Below are 15,185 nucleotides of genomic sequence, written 5' to 3'. Positions count from 1 at the left end.
TCTTTTTTTGATGGGTGATTTGATTCCTTTGGTTATATCTTCAGGAGAGAAATTTCAGGATAATCAGGTAGGTCCATTTCCAGCCTTCTGAGAGTTCTGTAAACTGCTCTCCACAGAGACTGGACCAATTTACATTCCTACCAGCAGTGCAAGAGTATTCCTTTGTCCCCACAATCTCCCCAGCATTTATTTTTCTGATGTATGACATTCTCAAAGAAATGACGTGGTATTTCATTGTTATCTTCATTTTAATTTCTCTGACAACCTATGATTTGTAGCAATTATTCATGTTTGTTGGGATTTTGTATCTCTTCTTTGGTGAATATTCCGTTCATATCCTCTCCCCTTTTTTTTTTTTTGTCTCCAGGGTTATTGCTGGGGCTCAGTGCCTGCTTCTGGAGGCTATTTCTTCCCTTTTGCACCTGCTGTTTTATTGTTGTTGTTATTATTATCATTGTTGTCATTGCTATTGTTGTTGCTGAATAGGACAGACAGACAGAGAAAAAGATAATTGCAGACATGCTTCACCGCCTGTAAAGCAACCCCCCTGCAGGTGGGGAGCCAGGGGCTCGAACCAGGTTCTTTATGCAGGTCTTTGTGCTTTGTGCCATGTGTAAGCAATTTGCTGTGCTACCAAATGACCCTTTCCTCTTCCCATTTTTGAATGGGGCATTTATTTTTTGTTGCGAAGTTTGGTGAGCTCTTTATATATTTTGGTTATTAGCCTATTTTTGCATATGATTTTTAATTTTTTATTATCTTTATTTATTTATTAGACAGAGGCATTCAGAAATCTAGAGGGAAGAGAGGGAGAGAGACAGAGAGACACCTGCAGCAGTGCTTCATCACTTGCGAAGCTTTCCCCCTGCAGTTGGGTCCTGGGGCTTGAACCTGGGTCCTTGTGCACTGTAACATGTGCACTCAACCAGGTGCTCCACCACCAAGCCCTGGTTATTAGCCTTTTGTACAGCTCTTCCATTTTATAAGGAGTCTCTTTTGTTTTGGTGGTGGTTTCTTTTTGATGTACAGAAGCTTTGCAATCTGATGTAGTCTCATTGGTTTATTTTTGGTTTTGTCTTCCTTGCAATTGGTCTTGTATCATTGAAGATGCCTATAAAGCTTAGATGGAAAAGAGTTCTGCCAATTTTTCCTCTAAGTGTCTGATAGTTTCTGGTCTAATATCCAAGTCCTAGATCTATTTGGAATTTACTTTTGTGCCTGGTGAAATGTAGCAGTTCAGTTTCATTCTTCTGCATGTTTCAACCCAATTTTCCCAACACCATTTATTGAAGACACTCTTATTTCTCCATGTAATAGTTTGAGCCCCTGTGTCAAAAATTAGATGTTTGTATGTGTCCAGAGATGCCAGGCATGGGATGTAAACCTTTCCACTCCAATGATCTGGTGAGACCTTTACTAGCTCACAGGATTCCTGAATTCCATTCTGGGTAGTGCAATTCTGAACAAAGTTACAGAACCTAGGTAAAGACCAGGGCCCAAGGGATAGGGCATGCATATCAGTAAGTTATGGGAAAATATATACCTTAAAGTAAAAGTTCTTAAGAGTCTGCAATGACTCAATTAGTACAGCAAGAATGTAGAAAGACCTAAAAAATACAGCATAAAGTACTTAATCAAATATTTTCAACTTATACCGACATACCCTCCTCATTTACTTCCTATTTCACTTCCCTCAATTACTCCAACTCTAACATTATCAAATAAAGATTACAAAAGCTGAATTAGGGCAAGAGACTGGCATACTTTAATGACTTTCGGTCACTACCAGGTTAGGGAATCCTGGGATTCCCATATAGATATGATGAGCATAAACCTCTAAGAGATCTCTCTCTTCAAAATAATTGGTCATCTCTCTTACCTTTTTAAAAAGATTTTATTTATTTATTAATAAGAAAGATAGGAGGAGAGAGATAATGAATGAAACATCACTCTGGTACATGTGCTGCTAGGAATAGAACTAAGGACCTCATGCTTAAGAGTTCAATGCTTTATCTACTGTCCCACCACCAAGACCTCTCAATGGTCATCTCCATCAGGAACAACATCATAAACCCTCTTGTGGGCCTGTACAGGATCTTGACCTCAGTGTGCAACAATTGTAGAAATTGTTCCACTCTCTGAAGGGAGGCTAGGTGAGCCTACTCTGTCAGTGCAGACTAGACTGTTCCTAGTTATCACCATGGACTGTGAGCTCAGACTGACAGGATGTATAGGTTCCTGTGCTAAATTTGAATAGACATAGGCCCTAGGTAAGATAGATGGGGCTTACCATTAACAATATTTATATACTTTTCCCACATTTGAGAGCTACTCTTTGCTTTGATCTAGCTTTCTAGTTCTATCCCCAACTCTTGAAACCATCTTCCCAGATAATACTCTTAGCCCACCTGCATGTTAGCTGTCAACCTCAGGCAAAAATTAGTAACATCATGGATCCCTTAGAATAGACACAAAATAGGACTTTCTTTAGCTTCTTCAGATATGAAGACCTCAAATCTCATCTGCTATATTCTTACCGTTAGTTTTCTGATTATTAAACAATTTGTCCTGCTTTATATCTTAATACTTTTTAGCCACCAAGTTTCAGATGCTACCATGATGGTAACCTGACTTCCCTTAGCAATGTGTCCTGGAACCACACCTCTACAGAGCCCTACACCAATAGGGAAAGATAGGAACATGCTGGGAGTATGGATTGACCTGTCAATGCCCCTGTCCCACAGAGAAGAAATTACAGAATCCAGACCTCCCACTTTCTGCACCCCATATAGAACTTTGGTGCATGTTACCAGAGGGATAAAGAACAGGGAAATTAGAGGAGTCAGGCAGTAGCACAGCAGGTTAAGTGCAGGTGGCAAAAAGTGCAAAGACCGGTGGTAAAGATCCCAGTTTGAGCCCCTGGCTCCCCACATGCAGGGGAGTCGCTTCACAGGTGGTGAAGCAGGTCTGTAGGTGTCTATCTTTCTCTCCCCCTCTTTGTCTTCCCCATTTCTCTCCATTTCTCTCTGTCCTATCCAATAATGACATCAATAACAACAACAATAATAACTACAACAATAAAACAAGGGCAACAAAAGGGAATAAATAAATAAAATAAATACTTAAAAATAATAGAGAAATTGGGGGTCAGTTGGTGGAGCACCTGGTTGAGCACACGTTACAGTGCACAAGGACCCAGTTTTGAGTGCCTGGTCCCCATCTGTAGGAAGACTTCTTAAGTGGTCAAGCAGTGCTGCAGGTGTCTCTCTGTCTCTTTCCCTCTCTCTATGTCCCCCTTCCCTCTTCTGACAGTCTCTATCCAACAAATAAATAAATATTAAAAAAAAAGAATAAGAAAATTTCCAATGGAAGGGATGAGATGCAGAACTCTGATGGTGGGAATAATATGGAATTGTACCCATCTTATTCAACAATCTTGTCAACCATTATTAAATCCCTAATTAAACAAAGTTACAGAACCTAGGTAAAGACCAGGGCCCAAGGGATAGGGCATGCATATCAGTAAGTTATGGGAAAATATATACCTTAAAGTAAAAGTTCTCAAGTTCTTGTGGCTTGCAATCTTAAATCTTTCCACTGTAATCTTTCTTTCCAGATCACATTGTTATCTGGAATTGCAAGAACAGCCTGGAACTGGAAATACCTTCTACTAAAGCGATCCCAGGGGATGCTGCCTCACCAGAATGTGAATGTGTGTTCTTCACCCTCTTAGTAACTCAGAGGGACTAAGCTGTGTTGGTATGCATGAGACCCTTTCTGTTTCATTTGGTTTAAATCCCCCCTGCTTAACACTATTCTATTTACATAACCACTTCATTCTATTTACATAACCACTGATAACAAGTTCCACCCTCCCTCCAGGGCATTTGTGGTTCAGTGATAGGATTCTCGCCTAATCTGCCCCCTCCTTGTCACACTCTGATTTTTACCAGTCACTTTTCTCTCCACTCTCTCTATGTCACATCCTGTTTCCACCCTACTTGGCAAGTATATATAAAGACAGCATTGTGAGTTTTACGGTACCTTGAGTTTAGCTTAGCTCGTCTTAGATTGTGCTGCGTCCTGCATGAATAAAGAGATACTGCCTACAACCAAGCCATGAGTCCCGGGTTGTCTGTTACCCGCCCGTGAAGCCAGCCTGGCGAAAACAACATAACCCATCGAAAACAACATAACCCATCGAAAACAACATATGGCGCCACAACGTGGGACCAGACCTGCGCAACTCCCAGATAAGTGAAGACTTTGCCTACCTATGCACTATGGTCTTCTCTTCTACTTACGAAGAGGTTTGCCAAAGCCTCTACTGTTTCATTATGAGACAGTTTCTCTGTCTCTGGAACATTTTACTCTGGGCCACACTTCGGTTCCCTCACCGGGAACTTTGGTTTCTTATGACCGGGATCATAGAGCTTGGGAGATGCACGGAGATTTCTCCTTGGACTTTCTGGATTCCCTCTCTCATATTTCCCAAGGAAAAGGACTACATTTCGCTCCAGGCCATAATTTCGTTCTTTATGACCGTGATCGTAGACCTTGGGACAAGCATGGGGATTTCCCCTGGGACTTTCTGGACTTCTTCTCACATGTTTCCCATGGAGAAGGACTACTCTAATTTGAAGAACATTCTCAAGTACCCTGGCAGTTCCCAAGTATGGAGACACGATGTGGTTAGTTCTACTCTCCTGATTGGATTCTTTCTTCGATGGGTAGACGCTTTTAAAAATGGGTGCCTGAAGCAATCCAGCAGGAACAGTCAGAAACACCCTAAATGGATTTTCGAGGACCTTTTTGGACTAGGTCGCCCTCCGGGGATTCTTAATCCTACATGGTGAGATCTTGATAATCTGGTTCAAGTTGCGTTTCATAAGAGAATGATTTGAATGACTGAATTTTTGTTTGACATTGACTTAAAAAAAAAATGCTGGATGCAGCCATGATTTCTAGAGACATCCAGAAACAATCCAAAAAATTGTTTTTTCCCTCCTTTGATTTCTCTTTTACGTCTTGACATGAATCTGAAACGTTTAATCCTGGAAACCGTATGAGTTATGGGTGGGGCAGATAGTGCAATGATTATGTTAATTATTCTCATGCCTGAGGCTTTTTAACCGTGGTTCTTCTGTTTACCTTTCCACATTTTATTGAGCTTAAACTGTTTAAACAACCTTAAAATCATACTAGAAAGGACTTCCAATGATAATGGAGTTATCAATTATAGTAAACTTCTAATCTGCTACAAGTTTTGTTTGACAAGTAAGTAAATTTCAGCTGTCAAAGTCTTCACATGAAAAAGCATCTACTCAAATGAAAATTTCTAAAAATCCATTTGGACCCTGTTCTCTGACATCGCCCCCGGAAACCAATGATGTGACCTGGCACGACCTGAAGAAACAGATTCACAGACTCGAAAGCTCACTCTCTACAGAAAAGCAGAATTCTGGTGGCTGACATTCCCCATCGAGACAGACATGCAGCGTTTCATCCTCTGGCATTTTCTTCTGTGGTCAGCTACTTTGGACTGACACCTCCATCGGACTTACTGGTACACGCTGCTGTGTTTCTCAAAGACTAACTTCAGCCAATTGCCTTGAGACTTTATAGACCATGTCCCCTCGCCTGCAGGCTCTGCCCCAGAGGCAGAAAACTCCCCCTCCTTGTTAGGTTATGCCCACAGAGGCATAAAGTGCCCCAAGAGGCAAGAGATGCCCACAGAGGCAAGAAACGCCCTTTGAGGCAAGAGATGCCCCCAGAGGCATGAAGTGCTACCAGAGGCAAAAAATGCCCTTTCGCCTGCTAGGCCTTGCCCTTTGAGGCAAGAAAAGCTCCCCTTGGCATCACACTGGTTATTGCTGCTCGCCTATTTTGTTTTCCATGTCATATGCCAGTTCTTTTGAAAACGCCTGTACGATATAGGTTTCTGTTCACCCCACAATGGCCATTAGTTAAAAAGAAAGGGGGAATTGTTGGTATGCATGAGACCCTTTCTGTTTCATTTGGTTTAAATCCCCCCTGCTTAACACTATTCTATTTACATAACCACTTCATTCTATTTACATAACCACTGATAACAAGTTCCACCCTCCCTCCAGGGCATTTGTGGTTCAGTGATAGGATTCTCGCCTAATCTGCCCCCTCCTTGTCACACTCTGATTTTTACCAGTCACTTTTCTCTCCACTCTCTCTATGTCACATCCTGTTTCCACCCTACTTGGCAAGTATATATAAAGACAGCATTGTGAGTTTTACGGTACCTTGAGTTTAGCTTAGCTCATTTTAGATTGTGCTGCGTCCTGCATGAATAAAGAGATACTGCCTACAACCAAGCTATGAGTCCCGGGTTGTCTGTTACCCGCCTGTGAAGCCAGCCTGGCGAAAACAACATAACCCATCGAAAACAACAAAGCTGCTTGCCTTCCTGCTGCCAGTGACCTCCACCAGAGACTCTTTGCTTTAGTTCAAGTCATTCGGTCAAGGCCAGTAATAGAGCCTACAGATTTAAGTCTCATTTGCCATTTAAATACTGAGTTTGTCACTGCAAAGAAAGAAACTGTGTGTGCTTGGAGGCAAAGGCTATAGGGATAAAAGAGCTTGTTTTTGGTTTCTGTCACTAATCTATTGTCAGGGACCAAAACTAACAATAGATGACAGTCCTTATAAATAGTCGCAGGTTATTGTCTGGAGAGATGGTGTGACAGTTTGAAAAAGGACTAGAAAGACATGTGTCTTGAAGCCCTGCCTCCCCAGAGCCCTGGCCCAGTAGGAAAAGAGAGAGACAGGCTGGGAGTATGGAACAACCTGCCAATGCCCATGTTCAGTGGAGAAGCAGTTACAGAAACCATAATGATCCTGGGTCCATACTCCCAGAGGGATAAAGAATAGGGAAGCTGTCAAGGGAGGGGATTGGATATGGAGCTCTGGGGGTGGGCAATGTGTGGAAATATAAAATGTACCCCTCTTATCCTATGGTCTTGTCAATGTTTCCATTTTATAAAGAAAATACTACTACTAATAATAATAATGAGGAGGAGGAGAAGAAGAAGTAGAAGAAAAAGAACAAGAAGAAGGAGAAGGAGAAGAAGAAGAAGAACAAGAACAACAAGAACAAAAAGAAATAGTTCCAGAAGAAGGAGAAGAAGAAGAGGAAATAGTTCCAGAAGAAGAAGAAGCAGGAGGAGGAGGAGGAAGAGGAGGAGGAGGAGGAGAAAGAGGAGGAGGAGAAGGAGGAGAAAGAGGAGGAGGAGGAGGAGGAGGAGAAAGAGGAGGAGGAGGAGGAGGAGGAAGAGGAGGAGGAGGAGGAGGAGGAGGAGGAGGAGGAGAAGAAGGAGAAGGAGAAAAGGAGAAGGAGAAGGAGAAGGAGAAGGAGAAGAAATAGTTCCAGGGGCAAGAACTAAGTAGTAAGCAGAAGTCATAAGTGAAAGAACCCTTGCAAGGATCCTGGTTTAATCCTCCAGCTCCCCACCTACAAGGTGGATACTTCACAAGCATCAAAGCAGTTCTGAAGTTGTCTTTTTCTCTCTTTATATCCTCCTCCCCTTCAATTTCTCTCTGCCCTATCAAATTAAAAAAAAAAGGAAATACTTTAATCCTATTTCCATTTCTAACACCATCTCCCCAGATAATATCTTTGTTCCACCTGCATGTTAGCTGGTGGGATCAGGCAAACATTCGTAAAGTCATAGGCACCTTGGAATATACCCAAAATAGACGTTCTAGCTTTTTCCAAAATGGAGATCCTAAATCTCAGCTGCTACATTCTTCATTTTAAGTTCCTGATTACTGGGCTAGGTAGTGGTGCACCAGGTTAAGCACTCACATTACAGTGCACAAGGAATTGGGTTTAAGTCCCTGGTCCCCACCTGCAGGGAGAAAGCTTCATGAATGGTGAAGTAGGGCTGCAGGTGTTTCTCTGTATATCTCCATCTTTATCTTCAAATACCCTCTCAATTTCTCTCTGTTTCTATCCAATAATAAATAAATAAATAAATATTTTAAAAATATTCCTGATTACTTAACAATTTTTTCTGCTTCATATCCCAATGTTTTTTCAGCCACCAAGTTTCAGATGCTACCGTGACACCAACATGAATTACCTGGGCAGACAACCACACCAGTGTGTCCTGGAACCCTACTTCTTCAGAGCCCTGCCCCACTAGGGAAAGAGAATGACAGGCCGGGATTATGGATCAACCTGCCAATACCCATGTTCAGTGGAGAAGCAATTACAGAAAACAGACCTTCTGCTTTCTGTACCCCATAATGATTCTGGGTCCATATTCCCAGAGGGATAAAGAATAGGAAAGCCTACAATGGAGGGGATGGAATGCAGAACTCTGGTACTGGGAACTATGTGGGATTGTAACCCTCTTATCTTATGGTTTTGTCAATATTTCCATTTTATAAATAAATTTTAAAAAATGCCTCCTGGAGCAGTGGATTTGCAGTACAGGTACCATCCAGCCCTGGGGGCAGAAAAAAAAAGTAATTGGCTGACTTTTGAAATTGGTAAGTAGAGCTGGGGAAAAAAGACATCAACAAAATGACAACTATTTATATGAAAAAGGATATTAAAAGTCTTTTTCAACTACCTTGTATATAAGGCAATTTTGTCTTTGTATACTTTAAACTTTACAGTATCAACAGATTGAATTCATAGAAAGATTTAAGATTCCATCTTCTATTAAATCAGATTTTAAAGAAATAAAAACACTTGCTTTGTATTGGAAAATATTATTTCCCAATTAGAGTAAACCTTATATTATTTGTAAGTGAACTAATAAGGAAGCAAGGACAATGTTCAGATCTACCTTCTTCTCTTTTTGTTTAAGAGATTATTCAGGGTAGAAAGAACTGGAAACTTTGATTTTAGCTGTTTTCTTGAACAGGCAACAAATTATGGACTAAGCAGAGCAGGACCTTGTGATCATAGGATACCTGGCTTTCTGGATCATTATCTGTTTTCTGTGCATTTTTCCCTTGTAAAAGGGCTTAAGCTTGCTGCCCTAAAGACAAAAAAGCAAACAGGAACAAATTGGGTGGGGTGGATGTGTGAGTTTCTGCTTACTGTTCTACCACTGCAAATTCATTTTTTAATATGTTTACGATTTTTGCAAAAATGGTTCCTAGAAATAGAGAAGGAGAGTGTTTATATTTTGCTACTATTTATGGTAAAAGCGCTGATTTATTCTGGAACAAATAGTGATGAAATACAAACAAATTAAGTTACAAAATGACGCATAGGGAATCATATTCTTACACAAATTTTGTCTGTAAAATTAGATACTAATAGTTTGCCTGTGGTGACTTAATGATGAATATTATAATCTCTATAGAAATGATTAGAATATAGAAATAATAACAAAAACAGGAAATACACAGGTGGGGTATAAGTGCACTGGGTTAAGTGCACATAGTGCTTAGCTCAAGGGCCAGCACAAGTATCCTGGTTTGAGCTACTGGCTCCTTGAACGCTGGTGTGGGGGGTTTGCTTTGCAAGTGGTAAAGCTGCTGCAGGTATATAGCCATCACTCCCCCTCTCTTTTTTCCCCTACTTTCTCAATTTCTATCTGTCCCATCTACCACCAACAACAGTAACTACAACAACAATGGAAAAAAGATGGCCGCCAGGAACAGTGGGTTCGTACTGCAGATACCAAGACCCAGCAATAACCCTGGAGGCAAAAAAGAAAAGAAAGAGGAAAACAAACCTACAATCAAACAAAAAAGAATGAAAGCGATAAATGAAATTTATATACTTGTGTGTGAATATATATGCATATATGTTCACATACACATATAAAATAGCTTCAGTAGGCTCTTGAAAAGTATGCCTTTAAGTAAGACAACACAAAATAAATTAAGATCCTTGAGGAACTTTCAGTATAGTTCAAGATGTTTTCCCTCATTGCCACTGTAATGAAACAACAGAAATGTTATAGGAAACCTACTGCATATATCACTCAAAATAAGTCAAGAAAGAAGTATATGAGAAAAAAAAGTAGAAAAAGTTTAGAATTTAATAATAGTAAAAGGAATAAGTGTAAACTCAAGCATATCAAAAAATGATTCAATAAAATAGTTAAACCATTCCATGCAAAAGGTACGTGCTAAAAATTTTGGATAAAAAATAAAAGAAAAACCCAAACATTAAGTCTTCATAGGAAGCACACCTTTGTAAAAATACTGGAAAAAAAATACAGTTTGGGGGATGGGAGGTAACATAACTGGTTGAAAGTACACATTTCCATACACATGGACCCATGTACCAGCTCCTGTCCCCATCTGCAGGAGTAGACTTCATGAGAAGTAAATCAGTGCTGCAGCTGCCTCTCTTTCTCTCTTCCTCTCTATCTCCCCTTTCCTTCTTAATTTCTGTCTCTATCAATAAGAGAAAGAAATAAGAGAAGAGAAAGAAAGAAATAAAGGAAGGAAGGAAAATAAATATGGCTGTGGGATGCCATGACTTAGTTCTGTATGTACCTAGTAGTCCCTGCAATAATTTTAGTGGCAATATAAAAAGAAAGTCCTGGGGACCAGGTGGTAATGCAGAGGGTTAAGTACACATGGTGCAAACTGCAAGGACCTGCCTAGGGATCTTGGTTCCAGTCTCTGGCTCCCCAACTGCAGAGGGGAAGGTTCACAAGTGGTGAAGCAGGTCTGCAGGTGTCTATTTTCGGGGTTTCTCTCTCTGGAGGGGTGATCTCCAGGGGAAAGGCAACGGGCTGGTTCTTTCTCGCTCATGACAGGGGTGACACGAAGTAAAAGACACCAGGGGACTCTTAGCATGCCTAGAATCCGTTTATTAGCAAAGTGGACATGAGTTAAATAGAAAAGCAATGAAGGGATTTATTGTTGAAATATGTCAGAAATTACAGGTTTCTCACGGTCGACATGCCCATAAGGTAGGGGGCTGGTATGACAGGAATTGATGAGATACTAGACAGTTATTCTCCATGACACAAGCAACTTAATTATCCAAAGGTATTTGAGAGAAGCATAGGGGTTAAACCCGTAGGGTGATACAGAGAGAAGATGGATATCAAAAAGCCATATAGTTTGGAATTTCTCTTGTCTGGGGTCTGAGGTGTGTGATGAAGTGTGTGATAAGGTGTGTTCTTCTGTGATCAGAAGGTGACTTTGAATAAGTGAATCTGCGGCCTTGTGGCCTGCAGTTAATGGAGGGAAGTACTGGGGTTTCTGTGGGCCTGAGAGTCAAAAAGGAAAGAACCAAGTCCGAGTTTCCCCCCTTATGCTCACCTCAGTTGAGAGAGATTTACCAAGAGGTTATCTTCTCAGACCTACATCCAAGGATGGGGGTGGTTCTCCCTAAGCTGTATCAGGCTTACACATAGTACCAACAGTCTATCCTTCTCTACCCCTATCTGTCTTCCCCTCCTCCCTCAATTTCTCTCTGTCCTATCAAACAACAACAATAATAACAAAACCAATGATAAAACAACAAGGGTAATAAAGAGAAAAATGGCCTCCAGGAGCAGTGAACTCATAGTGCAGGCACTGAGCCCCAGCAATAACCCTGGAGGCAAAAAAAAAAGTCCTAGGTTTAAATAGTTTTTAAAATACAGTATAGACAGTCCTTATACAATAAAATAGTAAGCAAAAGAAACTGGTGGGGTTCTATTAATATCAGATAGATTATTCTAAAAACAGATTCTTAACAAAATAATGATGAGAAAACTCATTACCCAAAGAATTATAATCCTAAATATGTAAGTATACACACACTGCTACCGTCTGCAATCATAAAACAATGCATATTGTCATAATTAAAGGGGAATTATGAAATCTACAGCTTTAATACTCTTAAAACCCAGAAACCAGAGTAAAAAAAATCTAGTTCATTTTATGAGTTCAGTAGAACCATACTAATTAAATAAAGCAACAAAAAGTTATAATATAAAAATAATCACTTTTGACCATAGATACAAAATATTTGGGTATATAATCCAGTAATATGTTATCAGAATTTATCCTGGTTAAATTAATTTATCTTAGAATTACAAGGTGATAGTGATATTTGAAACACAATGGACTAGATAACATTAACATAATTAGATAACATAACACTTTTAATAGAGGCAAAAAATCATCTGATAAAATTTAACACACTTGATATGATCAAAATTCTCAGCACCCCTCCCCCCACCCCAGAACCAGCCCCCAGGGCTGGACAGCCACTCTAGCAGGCTCCCCACTGAGCTATTTTCTTTACCAAGATTCCTGACTCACCAGATGTGACATTCTAAGCATTTTCCTTTTCCTTCTCTTTCTTTTTTAAGTGGCTGTAGCTCTATTTGAGTGACAAAATACCTGACCAATCAGAGCCACACCCCTAGGCTGGGACCGACTACCTGAAGGTTTTTTTTTTTTATTATTCTTTTGAATACTTCTTACTATTGGTTGTCTTTGCTGTTTTGCTCAGGTTACCTGCAGTCAATCTGAAGTAGTCCACTCTTACTCCTTTGTGAATTATTTTGGGGAAGAAATCTGAATCAGAGTGGAATCTATTTCTGTGTGTGTCTCTATTCTCTACTTTCCTTTTTCCTCTGGCAATTCATTTATTTCTTTAAGTTCTTCTATGTATATTATCATATCATCTGCAAATAGTGAAAGCTTGAGTTCTTCCCTTCCAATCTGTATTCCTTTGATTTCTCTCTTTTGCCTGATTGCTATGGCAAGAAATTCCATTACAATGTTGAAGAGTAATGGTGATAATGGTCAGCCCTTTCTAGTCCCTGATCTGAGGGGAAATGCTTTCAGCTTCTGTCCATTGAGTATGATGTTGGCTGTAGGTTTGCTATATGTGGATTCTACTATCTTGAGGAATTTCCTGTCTATTCTCATTTTTGTACTGTTTTGAGCATGAATGGGTGTAAGATTTTAAAAAGGCTTTCTCTGCATATTGAGATGATCATGTGGTTGATTTTGCTTTTATTGATGTGGTGAATGACATTGGTTGACTTACATATGTTGAACCAGCCTTGAATTCCTGGGATAAATCACACTTGCTTATGATGAAAAATCTTTTTGATATACTGCTGTATCCGGTTGGCTAAGATCTTGTTTAATATTTTCGCATCTATCTTCATCAGAGATATTGCAGTTTTCCGTAGTTTTCCTTTTTTGTTGTGTCTCTATCTTCTTTTGTTATCAGAGTGATATTAGCTTCATAGAAGGTAGAAGGGAGTGTTCTTGTTTCTTTGATCTTGTGGAAAAGCATTAGAAGTATGGGTATTAACTGTTATCTGAAGGTTTTATAGAATTTGTTTGTGAAGCCATCTGGTCCAAGACTTTTGTTGTTGGGGAGATTCTTAATAACTGTTTTGATTTCTTTGTCTGTGATTGGTGCATTTAGGTTTTGTATTTCTTCTTGGTTCACTTTTGGAAGGGCATATGTTTCTAGGAATTCTTCCAGTGGCATTTCTCTATGCAAACACTAAAACTGAAGAAGACATCCAGAAATCACTCCCATTCACTGTTGCAACAAAATCAATAAAATACCTAGGAGTAAAGCTGACCAAAGAAGTAAAAGACTTCTTTGGTCTTCATATTGAAAACTATGAGTCACTCTTCAAGGAAATAGAAACTGATACCAAGAAATGGAAAGACATCCCATGCTCATGGATTGGAAGAATAAATATCATCAAAATGAATATTCTCCCCAGAGCCATATACAAATTTATTGTGATATCCATCAAAGTTCCACCAAGCTTCTTTAAGAGAATAGTACAAAAACCACAATCATTTATCTGGAACCAGAAAACACCTAGAATTGCCAAAACCATCTTGAGGAAAAGAAACAGAAATGGAGGCATCACATTCCCAGATCTCAAACTATATTATAAGGCCATCACCATCAAAACAGCCTGGTACTGAAATAAAAATAGGCACACAGACCAGTGGAACAGAACTGAAAGCCCAGAACTAACCCCCCACACCTATGGACATCTAATCTTTGATAAGGGGGCCCAAAGTATTAAATGGAAGAAGGAGGCTCTCTTCAATAAATGGTGCTGGGAAAACTGGGTTGTAACATGCAGAAGAATGAATTTGAACCACCTTATCTCACCAGAAACAAAAATCAACTCCAAATGGATCAAAGACCGGAGGTTAGACTGGAAACTATCAAATACCTAGAGGAAAATGTTGGTGGAATGCTGTCCCACCTAAACCTCAAGGGCATCTTTGATGAAACAAACCCAATTGCAAGGAGGACTAAAGCAGAAACAAACCAATGGGAATACATCAAATTGAAAAGCTTCTGCACAGCCAAAGAAACTGTCACACAAACAAAGAGACCTCTCACAGAATGGGAGAAGATCTCCACATGCCACACATCAGACAAGAGACTAATAACCAAAATATACAAAGAGCTCAGCAAACTTAGCACCAAAAAATCAAATGACCACATTCAAAAATGGGCAGAGGATATGAACAAGACATTCACTTCAGAAGAGATCCAAAAGGTTAACAAACATATGAAAAACTGGCCCAGGTCGCTGATGTCAGAGAAATGCAAATAAAGACAACATTAAGATATCACCTCACTCCTGTGAGCATGGCATACATCAAAAAGCAAAAAACATCAAAAACAGCAATAAATGTTGGAGAGCTATGGGGAAAGAGCAACCCTTCTGCACTGCTGGTTGGAATGTAAATTGTCTCAGCCTCTGTTGAGAGCAGTCTGGATAACTCTCACAAGGCTAGACATAGACCTTCCATATGACCCAGTAATTCCTCTCCGGCATATACCCCAAGGATTCCATAATGCACAATCAAAAAGATATGTGTACACCTATGTTCATATCAGCACAATTCATAATAGCTAAAACTCAGAAAACTTTACTCCCAGACAGTCATACTAAGAAAATGCAAATGCACATTGACCAAAATACTGTAAAGGAAGTTCATGGCAACCTCATTTAATATTATATAGAACTGGAAACAACCCAAATATCCAGCAACAGAAGAGAAGACAAACAGATTATCGTAGACCTATAGAATGGAATGATGCTAGTTAATAAAGAATAAGCAACCTGCTGTTTTTACCCAAAACACCATGTCATGAGAGAGAAACAATACATAAGTAAATATAAACAATGCAGTTCTGTTTATGTAAAATTCAAACAGATACAACTGAATTTTAG

The sequence above is a fragment of the Erinaceus europaeus genome, chromosome 9 (genome assembly GCF_950295315.1).
Source record: "Erinaceus europaeus chromosome 9, mEriEur2.1, whole genome shotgun sequence".
Classification (NCBI taxonomy): Eukaryota; Metazoa; Chordata; class Mammalia; order Eulipotyphla; family Erinaceidae; genus Erinaceus; species Erinaceus europaeus.
This window is presented reverse-complemented; position numbering follows the sequence as displayed.